This window comes from Triturus cristatus, chromosome 9 (genome assembly GCF_964204655.1).
Source record: "Triturus cristatus chromosome 9, aTriCri1.1, whole genome shotgun sequence".
NCBI lineage: Eukaryota > Metazoa > Chordata > Amphibia > Caudata > Salamandridae > Triturus > Triturus cristatus.
Window position 1 is genome coordinate 129,706,297 of NC_140592.1, and position 13,423 is coordinate 129,719,719.

The 13,423-nt window shown below is 42.4% G+C and overlaps 1 protein-coding gene across 1 annotated transcript in view; it reads left to right on the plus strand.

Annotated features, from left to right (window-relative positions):
• The first annotated feature begins 10,815 nt into the window (after window positions 1-10,815).
• LOC146797509 (uncharacterized) overlaps window positions 10,816-13,423 on the plus strand; it is a 36,985-nt gene continuing 34,377 nt past the window's right edge. The window contains exon 1 of the mRNA XM_085627615.1: window positions 10,816-11,403. The gene's annotated coding sequence lies outside the window, so the exon portion shown is untranslated. The remainder of the gene's footprint in view (window positions 11,404-13,423) is intronic.

Consider the following 13,423-nt stretch of genomic DNA (forward strand, 5'->3'; position numbering starts at 1 on the left):
TCTCAGACTATAGCTTGATTCCTGAGTTTTTATAGAAACTAATTTTATGAAAACAAATGTAGCACTTGCAGACACTAAAGCATCAACAAGACAAAAAATCATTGAGACAAATGTGTTATCTTGATTATCTTATTGATTATGGGCAGCCAGCATTTTAAACAAGAACAACACATCATCTTAGACAGTAGGCAGAGATAATGCAACCATTTCGGCATGTCATTAAAACTTCAAACTTTTTATGAAGGCAATGGAAGTCTGACACCAGACACAGAATGGAATTAGTAAAGTCTAATGGTGTCAAGTGATGGAAATAGAAAAGCTGGACTGGGAACTGTCACGGTGACATGACAATAGCGAATGCCCAGGACATGACAGACCTGTAGAATTTAACTGAGGTGTAGCTGCACCACAGCACAGGGTGAGTGAGCAGGACCCAGATCACTCAGCCACACACAGCCAGTGTATCTTGAGGAAAGAATCTATTTGGTCTGAAAGACTCCTTGGGATCTCAGAGAGGACAAAGGTGCAGTATAGAGCAGCTCCCAAGAGGTGCTAACTTGGGGAGGTTTTTGCGACGTGGTTGCCCCTTGCTCTGGGTAGAGTAGCAGAGACAGAATTGTAGCATGCCCAGACCGATAATGGAGCTCATATCACCAGCCATGGAAAGTGGGCAAGACTGGCACTGAGATGCAAATGGACTACAATATCACAAACCACCTGCCTGCTTGTACAAAGAAACACTGGCAAAATCGTGGTGTTGTCTGAAAACATTTGGCTTTGCCAAGGTTTATGAATGTGTTTTTGTAAAATTGTACTAGGAGACTATTTTTTGTGCGTACATCTACATAGTGCAATAGCTGAATGCATTTACTCACTGTAAGGTAAACCAATGGCTGAAGGGAACTGATCTTTGCCCCATAATGTATACCATAGTGGACATAAATATGAATGGCACATCCAGTCATACTGACCATTTTGTATAGGGTTGTGGACTTGAATTAATCCAACACAGTATGTCTATGGCCAAATTCTATCACCAATCATGTGATAATGGGCGTAATCTTTCTCCACATTCTGGGCACGTTGCATAGCTCCAGCACTTAGGGATTGTTGGAAATTGGATTGTTGGTTGACTGGGGGTTTAACCCTAAGTCAAACAGCAGCAATAATCCAAGTCAGGGTAAACGTCAGGCAACCCAAAATTAACCTTTGCTCACTATCTGGTAGTTTGTTTGACACAGAGCAGTCAGGTTTAACTTAGAGGAAGTATGTAACGTATTTGTGCAACACTTCAAACAGTTAGACAGTGAAAACACCACACAAAAAGAAAGAATCCACATCACTTTAGAAAAATAGAACCTAATTTAATAAATAAAACAAGAACAAAATGACACATCCAATAAGTAGAAGTCGAGATATACATTTTTAAGGAATAACTGCAAAATAGCGCTTAGAAGCAATAAGCACTTAAATGGGATATCTGGTTGTGACGGAGCGGGACAAAGTCAAGAGTTCAGGACAATGTTGATGGAGCGTAGCCAGATACAGGGACCCTGTGAGACCGGCCGAACAAAAGTATCTTGATTCTTGGTTTGTATTGATAAAGATGCAGGGTGCAGCCGAGCAATGTGTTGTTGTTCCCCACGCAGTTGGGGTGATGCATCGGTGTTCTCCACACAATGCCGGGGATGCGACGGTTCCGAAGGGTTGCGCCGGTTCCAAGATGCAATTGTTTTGAAGGCGATTCATTGGGTTTTGCATATGCAGCAGAGTTGATGCATTGATCTTCTTAAAGCAGTGGCAGCGATGCGTTGCTTCTGTAGTGGCGGTTACGGGGGTGATGCACTGGCTCTGAGTGCAATGTGATGATCCCATTCCTGCAACAGCAGTAATGCATTTATTCTACTCTTACAGCAGAAGATGCGTTGGTTGCACTGGAGCAAACACCTAGGCCCACTTACGAGGGTCCAGGACTGCGGTGACATCCCTTGGCAGGGAAGACTCAGACTATGGAGTGCAAGTGTTGGAGCAGGCAGGTTGGAAGTCTTCTATGTCCCTGAGACTTCAGATCAGCAGGCCAGTCAGCTAGCCCTTGGAGTTTAAGTGATGCAGGTAAGAGAGAGTAGCAGGCAGGAGTGGACCACAGCAAGGTGGGAATCCTGCAGAGTGGCAATCCTTCAGCAGCACAGCAGTTCCTCTTCCTGGCAGAGTGGTTAGATGTCTAGAAGTGTACCGAAATGCCTTTGAAGCGGGGGTGACTTCAAAGAAGGATCTCCAAAGTGCAGAGAGGTCCTCCCTTCCTGCCCTGGCTCCGGGCTCACTACATGGGTATGCAGCCCTTAGTGTGGGGACAGAAAACAGCCTATTGAGGTATAAGTGAGGCTGAGTAGAGCTCCTCCCTCCCATGATGGCCCATCAAATCACACCTAAGCTTACTTTGTGTGTCGCTGTCTAGCGGTATACAATGCAAACACAAGGAGATGATGGGCGGAGTGCTGACACTTTTCAGACACACACCCCCAGTCACAGATCTGGGTTGAATCCATCATCGTTCTTTAGCTCACTGCGCCACCCCAGTTAAGACACAGCTACATGCAAATAAGTCTTGACCCTGTGCCTCATGGGAACAGTACAGCCCGAACTGTCAAGCCCTGGACTGGAAACAAGCATCCAGGGACCGGTTTTGGGGTAACAGGGTCAAGCCTGATTTGCATATAGCTGGGTCTGAACTGAGGTGGCTAAGTGAGCTAAAGAACAATGATGGATTCAACCCAGATCAGTGATTGGAGGTGAGTGTCTGAAAAGTTTCAGCGCTCCGTCCATCATCTCCTTGTGTTTGCTTTTGTTCGCCCTAAGTTGGCAGGGTTTGCCCAGAAGTGGGTCCCTTGCTCACTTTGCCACTGAATTCAAGCTAGCCTGGCTGATGAGGGGTGTTACCCGGTAACCGGTCCCAGGATGCTTGTTTCCGGTTCCAGGTAGACCTGGCTTGGCAGTTCAGGTTGGACTGGTCCCATGAGACACATGGTCAAGACTGATTTGCATATAGATGGGTCTGAACTGAGGTGGCGAAGTGAGCTAAAGAGCGATGATAGATTGATGTATTTGCATCTCCAAGCATGTTCTAGCACTTTAAAACAAAATTCTCATCTGGGTTAAGGTGTTGTTGAGCCAATGGCTAGTATGGATTTTACAGCAGGGCGTAAGTTTAGCAGGGATATGTTTATCAAGGGAGTGTGTGAGCCATTCATGTAAGCAGCTGTTAGCTGCTTCAACATCACCATACGGTTGGGGCGTTTGGGAGCGCAGAGTGTCTGCAAGAAGGTTGGCATCTAACTTATGCCAAGTGCGTTTTAAGATGAGCATAGGATAATTGCACAAGGGTAAATTATCACCAAGAAGTGCCATGGAATTGGAGATAGTGGTCTGTCCATGCCATCGGGAGGGGAGAAAGGACTTTAATGGAAAATATGTTAGGGATCACAGGATCTAAAAGGTGGCCAGCAGAGTGTGTTGAGCTGGGGACGTATTTTAGTAATTTACAGGCTGCCAGGTCTGGCAAAAAATTGTTCATCTCACCATCCTGGCAGTCTTCCAAGTGGAGGTTAAGATCCCCCACTATATTAAAATTAGCGGATTCAGTTGCCAGGATGGTAATAGACTGGGTAAGTAATTCTCAATTTTTTTTAAAGGTCTGGGGGCTGATAGATGAGCAGCCCTGTAAGAGTAAAATTGTGGTTCAGAAATTTTTTAAATCTGAGATCCTCTCATTAGTGAGACCATCGGTATATTTGGTTTTACAGATGATCGCTGTACTTCCTCCCCCGCCATCCTCTCTATTCTGAATCATTATTTAATAGCCCTGAGGTAACGCCATTAGTGGCTCAGCTACCGTGGCAGAGGTAAGCCAAGTCTCTGTCAAAAATAGAGCATCGGGTCCTTTCTCCTGAATCAGGTCAAATACGTCAGAGTAGTGCTTTACTAAAGAGCGGCAGTTCAAACTGAGGAATTTACAAGTGTGAGAGGGGGGCCTTGCAGTGTGTCCCTCAATTTTGATTTTGTAGCAGCAGTGTTCACAACAGAACCAACTATGAACTGGGCCCCAGACCTGGTTAATACATGGGTTTATAGTGGTTCTCAGTGAGTGAAGTTCCTTAAGGGAGAGTACCTGTCGGTGTGTGTCTGGATGAACAGGGTGCCTGGCGCATAGCACTGTCATGGCAAGGACGGGTGCAGATGGGCTTGCCCTTGGTGCGCCTGTGGTGCACCTGCAGCGCATCGATGCTGTGACCGGTCTGAAATTGCTGGGGGACACAACTGGATCCTCCCAACCTCGCATCTATTTGATTGGGCAAAGCCACCCAATCAGTGCAAGCAGTGCCGCAGGTGGAGTTTAGCCAAACCACAAATGGTAAAATCAGGAAAAGATCGTGGTTTTTTAAAACAAATTTAAAACAGATTGCAAACAGGACCGCAGTCCATACAAGCGGAGATTCCCATGCACTAAAGTGAGGTAAGAATGCAGATGGGAAAGACCACCCCAAGACTAACAGGTCTAACAGGGATAATCAAGATATCTTGTATGATACCTTTCTGAAGAGGAGTTCCGTGTGTAGGGTATATTCAAGGATTTTACGCCAGCTATATTAGGCTGGTGAAGTTGTTCAGATTAATTTCATGTGCCTAGAATAGAACTGAGGTTTTCTGGAGGTGTTGGATAGCAGCAGGATGTCGTGTGTGATTTTGTTTTAGGTAGAGATTTGATAAATTGAGGCAGGATTTTTTGATGCTGAATGTAAGAAATTGGGATTTTTTCCCACTCAGGCCACAATCAATCCTTAAACCTATGGTAGTTCAGCACAAAACATTCAAACTTAGACCAAAGTGTACAGTTGTTATGCAGCACACAAACAGTAATACAGTGAAAACACAACACAAGAAAAATCCCATAACAATTTCGAAAAAAGATTAAATTGTAATAAATAAAATGAGACAGAAATATTAAAAGTCCAATGAGTAGAACCAGTTAAATGCAGTTTCAAAGATTTATGTAGATAAAGTGCCTAAAAGCACAAAGCACCACTCACAGTCATCTGGTTGTGCTAGACGAGGCGAAAGTCATAGATTATGGCTGGCCACAATGAAGCACAGGTGGATACAGGGACCAGGTTAGTCCATCGGAAAAAGTTAGCTTCTTGAAGTCCATTTGTGGTGAAGGAGGCTTTGGTCGTCCCTGTAGCATGAAGATCCAGTTGGTCGTTGTAGACGGTTGTTACTGGAGCTTCACATTGACGGTCACCGTATGCTGCTGCTGCTGTAATGCGAAGTGCAGATCTTGCGCTGCCTGTCATTGATGTACCAGGATGAGTTGGGTTCACTGAAGATTTGCATAAACGTTTGTCACGGGCAAGAGTGGGACCATTTACGAAGAGCACAAAAAAATCTGAAACTCTCCTATTCTTGGAGGTGAGTGCACTGCGATGCCATCCTAGGAACCAAGAGCTGGGGAGCTGGCACCTCCTGGGGATCAGTTACTCACTCTAGCAGAGGCCAGCAGGGCTCAGGTAGGTCAAATTGCAGCAGGCCAGCTGGGCGGTTGCAGGGAGGCCTCTGGAGCTTTTTGTGTCCCTGTATCTCAGAATAGGAGGTCAGCCAACTGACACTTGGAGTCATTCAGGTTATCATGGGATAAAGGGAGCAGGCCTAATCTTTCTTCACAGAAAGCAGGGCAGTCCTCTGGGGGAACAAGCCAGGCCTCAAATGCCAGGACAATTCCCTGGAAGCAACAAGTCCGTCTTCTGGAGTACAATGGAGGCCTCAAGTAGCATGTAAGTCCTCTGGGGAACCAGGCGGTCCTCTTCTGTAATATTCACAAGTCCATGCGTGTACTGCAGTGGTATTTTAAAGGTCAAATATTTATACTTGGTGCCAGCAAGTGGAAGTGTGGGGATTCCATTTACTACCCCCACATTGGATTCTGGAAAGTTCTTATTTTCCCGTGTCAAGGTTTCAAGAGGTTTGGGGTGATAAACAGCAAGCAGCAGGTTCCTTTGTATGTGCTGTAGGCAAAGCCGTTTGAAATTGAAAAGTAAGTGGAACTTGTACAGCTCCGCACCCAGCCATCTAGGCAGGATGGCCCATTCTGCCTGCACCCAGTTCCCTTTACCTCACTATCTGACAGGAATACACTAACATCAACAGCAGAGCCATTCACAGTCAAGTGACCCAGGACACTGGCAGAAGCCACAAATGGTTAGGGCAAGAAAACACCCACTTTCTAAAAGTGGCTTTTTCAGAACTATGACTTAAAATCCGACTTTACCATTAAAGATGATTCTAAATTAAAATTCATTTGAGTGCAAACACCATAATTCTATCTGCTACTTCTGCTGCCAATCAATCAGATATCATTTATTAAATGCCTTCAGGTAACCTAATGTTATCTAATGGGAGAGGTAGGCCTTGCAGTAATGAAAAATGAATTTAAGAGTTTTTGTCTACTAGGATATGTAAAAGTTAAAAGTACATGTCCAACATTTTAAATACACTGCACCCTGCCCTAAGGGTTATTTAGGGCCTCCCTACAGGTTATATATGTATTAAAAAGAAACATTTAAGCCTGGCAAAAGGTTTATTTCACCAGTTTGAAATGGCAATTTAAAACTGCACACTTAGCCTGCAATGGTAGGCCAGAGACAAGTATAATGGGCTACTTAAGTGAGAGGCACAGTGAGTGCTACAGGCTTACTAGCAGCATTTAATTTACAGGCACTGGATACATGTAGTACAACTTTAATACGGACTTAGAAGCAAAGTAAATGTTCCATTTGGGTGTTATGTTTTGGGCAGAGAGCACACGCTCTCTAGCATAGTTTAGCATTATTAAAGTGTGCAGAGTCCTAAAACCACCAAAAGTGAATTCAGCAAACAGGAGGAGTTAATTCAAATTTTTTTTAGATTTCCCGGGAGAGTTGTGCATCATACATACTGCTAGGTCTTATTAATGGATATTGATACTGCTCAGTATGTAGCATTCCAAGCAGGTCCATGTAGAGATTCAAGATGATGAAGGACAGGGTGAAGACTAGGAGCACTCTGCAGGAGACAGGAAGGCTTTGAGGTCTTAAAGCACAAATCTGAATGTGTTTCTGGCAGCTGGTGAACATTTGTAGACCAGCGTTAAAAACCATAGGCATGTTTCCAGGGTCTGGATCAGAGCACGTTAGTAGACTAAGTCAACGGCCAAGAAAAGGACCAAACCGTGGGCCAATTCTGATCATTGGTTAGAAGGATGTTGCCAACTAACTAAATAGTAAAAATCTCCCTGCTAAAGCATGGTCTGACAATGGATTTGTGGTCTGGCTGGATCTGATTCTAGCTGATCTGATATTGTAGTTTAATAGTGAATGGTTTCTGAATTATTGTTCAGTTGAAAGGTAGATTGATCATGCAGGAGTAATTATAAATAGTAATGTGTACCAGAGTGCTCAATAGGGAAAGATTTGTACTATTTTGAGTTGATTGAGGAAGGTTCCTACATTGAGGAGAGAGTTGATATGGTTTAGGAGAGGTCCAATGATTTTTTAGGAGTGAGGCAAAAATAGCTCTTTAGTAAGGAAGGAGCAGTGCCACATGATAGAGAGTGGTTCAAAATCTGATGCAGAAAGGAGACAATGGATTCAACTATGTCCTTATTACTTGGCAGGGAAAGAGTTGCGCTGGAAACTAGGTTTATTCACTGGGAAACACTGATGTGGTGTTTCGTGAGTGAGTATAATGTGAAGGAGCAGTTGATCCATGCACAAACGTTCTTCCAAGGCTGACAATTCAGGAAATAAATGCTTATTATTAAAAGATTAGCAAAAATTGATCTCTAATTGTGGAAAAAAACCTCCTATTTAAAATACTAGGCATTGCTATTCCTTTTCTGTTTTTGTAGCACGTTAACATTTTACTGGAGGAAGCTTTGTTAGCTGGGTAGCAGTGTTTGTGCAGATGCATTCAGAATGATTAAAGGCAGCATTATCCTTAGCTAATTTATTAGAAATCCATGTGATGGACGGGTGAGGGAGAATCGAGGATTCATGGTCTGGGTTTGATACTATGCAATGCTTAGGAAATCAAGTTAAAATTGCACCACATACAAAATAATCAGCTGGATAGAGTGGAGATGACATAATTCATTGGGATTTTATGCTATGCTATGTTCCAATCACAACAGCTTGCTGAGAAATGAATCTTTGCCTCATTAACTTTAGAAAATATGGATGGATCTGTGATGATTCTGAGAAGGAGAAAAGGAAGGGGAGAGAACAAATGTATTTGACAAGATGAATATTTTTTTGCAGATTTAAGAACAAATGGGGTGGGCATTACTATACATTCCTTAGTATTAGGAACTGAAGGTGCATCATGAGCACAATTTGCATGACAGTATTGAAACATGCCACCAGTTTAGTTACCCCATCTAAGACACCCACATAGTGATGATGCACATTATGTTTAATAATCGCACCTGCAAAGGCACAGATTGTTTGATGAGCTACCATCTTCCTCTGGCAGTACTCTTTTGCCTGCTATATTGTCTTTTCAATCATACAATGTAGCTCATACCATCTTTTCCAATAGTCATCTCCTCACGTTTCCATAGTCCTGCTAACATTCACCTTGTTTATGACTATATACCAAATAGCTTTCTTTGCAAAACTTTGGTGTACGATGGCATTTCTATCAAAAGTCGTTCAAGTTGCAGGATGGCTTCCAACCACACCTCAAGGTCTCTGGTGGGGATATTGGTTTTAGGCTTCTTGTAGACACCGAGGTTCTTAGCAGTAAAAAAGTAGGCAAGTTCATCCTCAAGCCAATCTGACAGATGGAATACAAATGCATAGAGAGCAAGAGAAGAACCAATCTCACCCACTGGTGTGTGTATGTGTATATACCTATATATATACATATATATACATATATATATATATATATATATATATATATATATATATATATATATATATATTACCTACTGGCGGTCGCCAGTAGGTAGTTATTGTTAGGACCACGTTTCCATAGGAAATCCGCAACATTCTATTTTGAATAACTTTGGCGCCGGTCGACGAATCCTAGCGAATTTCTCAAAATAGGTGGGGCGCTATGCTCCGCTCCTACCCTGAAAGTCTCGGGGGGATCCGTCAAGCGGGGGCTGAGATAAAAGGGGGGTCCCAAAACGCGTTTTTCCCATGCATTTTTCCATAGGACCTTTAGAACGAGCTACAGCCCGAACGGCTGAACAGAATTACTCAAAATTTGGCAGAGAGGTAGTCCCTAGGTCAAGGAAGTGCCTTTTGTAGGTTTGGTGTAAATCTGTTCAGTAGATTCTGAGAAAATAGCCTTTAAATCAATATATATATCTGAGCCCGCTTACGGTACGCTTACCGTACGCTTACGGTAAGCGTACGGTGGCGTGCGCGAGCGCGATTCTGATTGGCTCTTAGATCTTAGTAAACATTCGAATCGGCCGAAACCAGGAAGCGGCGGCCGCCATTTTGTGTATTTCACTCTGAAAAAAAAGAGTGAAAACAAGGAAAGGGGGCAATGAGGAGAGTTACAGACCCCCTAACAATTGTAAGGGGGTCAAAGAAGGACAGAAAAGTACAAAAAAAACATTTATTGATTTTAAAAAAAATCACGGGGTACGCGTACGGTAAGCTTACGGTAAGCGTACGGTAAAAAAAATAAAAATAAATAAATGAAAAGCAGATTTAAGAGTTTAGAAATTAGGGAGCTCTAAAAAGAGCTGTTGTGTTTATGGAGTCATTTTTTTAGTGGTACCTACAAGTAAGTACCGATGCAGAGTCTAAGGTTCAAGAGGAAGACTCTGTTCCCTTCATCATTGAAGTGCACACCATCTCCTCTATAAATGTCTTGCATGTCGTAACGCAAGTTGTTGTGGTAAATGGCACCCATACCATAGTCACGGAGGAAAGCAGAAACAGATTTGTTGACGTGCTTTCTTGCTTTGTCAATCTGTGGACAGAAATGATTGGACCAGTTCCATTTTTGCCTTTGGCATATGTTGGAAAACACAAAGGCAGTTTTAGGGAAAAGTGTAAACAGTTGTGCAAAGGTGTCCTTCATAAGCATTTCCAGACCTACCCCAGTCAAAGTGCCTAGGTCATTGCCACCACAGTGCACTATTATGAGGTCAGGGTGTTGGATTTGAATGAAGGATTTCACCAATGGCATCAATTGGTGCCACTTTAACCCTCTCTGACCAATCCATTTAATGTCTACATTTGGCAAAGCAAGGTCTCTCACCATATCTGTTTTCTCTGCAAACTTTTCACTCCAGAAGACATAGCTGTGCCCTACAATCCACACTGTGAACATCTTCAAAGGAGAACTGGATGCACTCAGGAGGTGTCTTTCAGTAGAATGGCAATACGAAAAGAAAGACAGTTTGGAAATGGAGGCATACATATTTTTTACAAAACAAAAAGAACTGATTGGCTGTTTCATACCATTCTAGAAAAAAAACTAGGCTGTATGTGAAAATTAATAGAAGCATGTTTTGTATTGGTACAAAAAAATGTGTAACCAAAGAACAGTACTATGGATTTGCTGTTAGGTTTGAAAAGTCAAGCACTCTTGCTCTGTGGAATTGAAACATTGTGTGTCGAACTTCTGACCTAACTGCACACAGCAGTGTTCCATGAGCTGTTGCTATGGTAGCAGGCAGAAGTCAAGTTGGGGGAAGGGTACTAGGCAGAAGTCAAGTTGGGGGCAGGGTACTTTTGGAAAAGGGTTGGTTTTCAACCAATAGAAATGTGTCATTACATTTGAAAAAAAGGGGGAAGCACTGAGATTTGAAACTTACATGTATATGTGTGGAAAAATAGAGGGAAAGTTTGCCATTATCTGGTTCTGCTGAGAGGAGAGAGGTGAACACAACAGAGATCCTGGCTCTGATAATCTGCTGTTTGAGTGTCACATTTCTTTCACAACTAACTAATTTTAAAGGTGAGTTTACAGTTTGAGAGGGGATGTATGTGGTAACTTAAGAAATGAATAATAGAAATGGGAATTGTTTTTGTTGTAGTTACACATGGTGGTTTCATAATGTGTCAGTCTGTAAAAGTGATTTTCACTTGGCCCGAAAAAAAAAGAGCAGTAAGTGTGCTTTCAAATTGGCAAAGAAATTTCGTTTTGGCACTAATGTGAAAACATGACTCTGTGTGCATAGAAGAATTATAGGCAGAGATTTATTGCGTCTTGCTCTGGTGATTTCACAGTTGCAGTAGATGGAAAAGAGGAGCGAATTTTTGGGGGAAGAAGCAGAGGCTTAGCACACACCCATGTGCTTGCCATGTATAGTCATGCACAGTAATTAGAAGCGAGTGGGGTTTTCAGGTTTAAGTCTGTAATGCAAATACATTCAGCATCACTAAGGCTGGTTGCCCCTGCTGGAGTGTAGGCAGTCACAGAGAATACACACGGTGGTGGTCTGAAAAAAAAACAGCTTGGACATGTGCATTTAAATACATTTAAAAAAAAGGTTTCAGAATGTGTCAGTCTGTAAAAGTGATTTCAAATTGTAAAAAGAGATTTTCACTTGGCCCGAAAAAAAAAGAGCAGTAAGTGTGCTTTCAAATTGGCAAAGAAATTTCGTTTTGGCACTAATGTGAAAACATGACTCTGTGTGCATAGAAGAATTATAGGCAGAGATTTATTGCGTCTTGCTCTGGTGATTTCACAGTTGCAGTAGATGGAAAGGGGGAGCGAATTTTTGGGGGAAGAAGCAGAGGCTTAGCACACACCCATGTGCTTGCCATGTATAGTCATGCACAGTAATTAGAAGCGAGTGGGGTTTTCAGTTTTAAGTCTGTAATGCAAATACATTCAGCATCACTAAGGCTGGTTGCCCCTGCTGGAGTGTAGGCAGTCACAGAGAATACACACGGTGGTGGTCTGAAAAAAAAACAGCTTGGACATGTGCATTTAAATAAAATTAAAAAAAAGGTTTCAGAATGTGTCAGTCTGTAAAAGTGATTTCAAATTGTAAAAAGAGATTTTCACTTGGCCCGAAAAAAAAAGAGCAGTAAGTGTGCTTTCAAATTGGCAAAGAAATTTCGTTTTGGCACTAATGTGAAAACATGACTCTGTGTGCATGGAAGAATTATAGGCAGAGATTTATTGCGTCTTGCTCTGGTGATTTCACAGTTGCAGTAGATGGAAAGGGGGAGCGAATTTTTGGGGGAAGAAGCAGAGGCTTAGCACACACCCATGTGCTTGCCATGTATAGTCATGCACAGTAATTAGAAGCGAGTGGGGTTTTCAGGTTTAAGTCTGTAATGCAAATACATTCAGCATCACTAACGCTGGTTGCCCCTGCTGGAGTGTAGGCAGTCACAGAGAATACACACGGTGGTGGTCTGAAAAAAAAACAACTTGGACATGTGCATTTAAATAAATTTAAAAAAAAGGTTTCAGAATGTGTCAGTCTGTAAAAGTGATTTCAAATTGTAAAAAGAGATTTTCACTTGGCCCGAAAAAAAAAGAGCAGTAAGTGTGCTTTCAAATTGGCAAAGAAATTTCGTTTTGGCACTAATGTGAAAACATGACTCTGTGTGCATAGAAGAATTATAGGCAGAGATTTATTGCGTCTTGCTCTGGTGATTTCACAGTTGCAGTAGATGGAAAAGAGGAGCGAATTTTTGAGGGAAGAAGCAGAGGCTTAGCACACACCCATGTGCTTGCCATGTATAGTCATGCACAGTAATTAGAAGCGAGTGGGGTTTTCAGGTTTAAGTCTGTAATGCAAATACATTCAGCATCACTAAGGCTGGTTGCCCCTGCTGGAGTGTAGGCAGTCACAGAGAATACACACGGTGGTGGTCTGAAAAAAAAACAGCTTGGACATGTGCATTTAAATAAATTTAAAAAAAAGGTTTCAGAATGTGTCAGTCTGTAAAAGTGATTTCAAATTGTAAAAAGAGATTTTCACTTGGCCCGAAAAAAAAAGAGCAGTAAGTGTGCTTTCAAATTGGCAAAGAAATTTCGTTTTGGCACTAATGTGAAAACATGACTCTGTGTGCATAGAAGAATTATAGGCAGAGATTTATTGCGTCTTGCTCTGGTGATTTCACAGTTGCAGTAGATGGAAAGGGGGAGCGAATTTTTGGGGGAAGAAGCAGAGGCTTAGCACACACCCATGTCCTTGCCGTGTATAGTCATGCACAGTATTTACAAGCCAGTGGGGTTTTCAGGTTTAAGTCTGTAATGCAAATACATTCAGCATCACTAAGGCTGGTTGCCCCTGCTGGAGTGTAGGCAGTCACAGAGAATACACACGGTGGTGGTCTGAAAAAAAAACAGCTTGGACATGTGCATTTAAATAAATTTAAAAAAAAGGTTTCAGAATGTGTCAGTC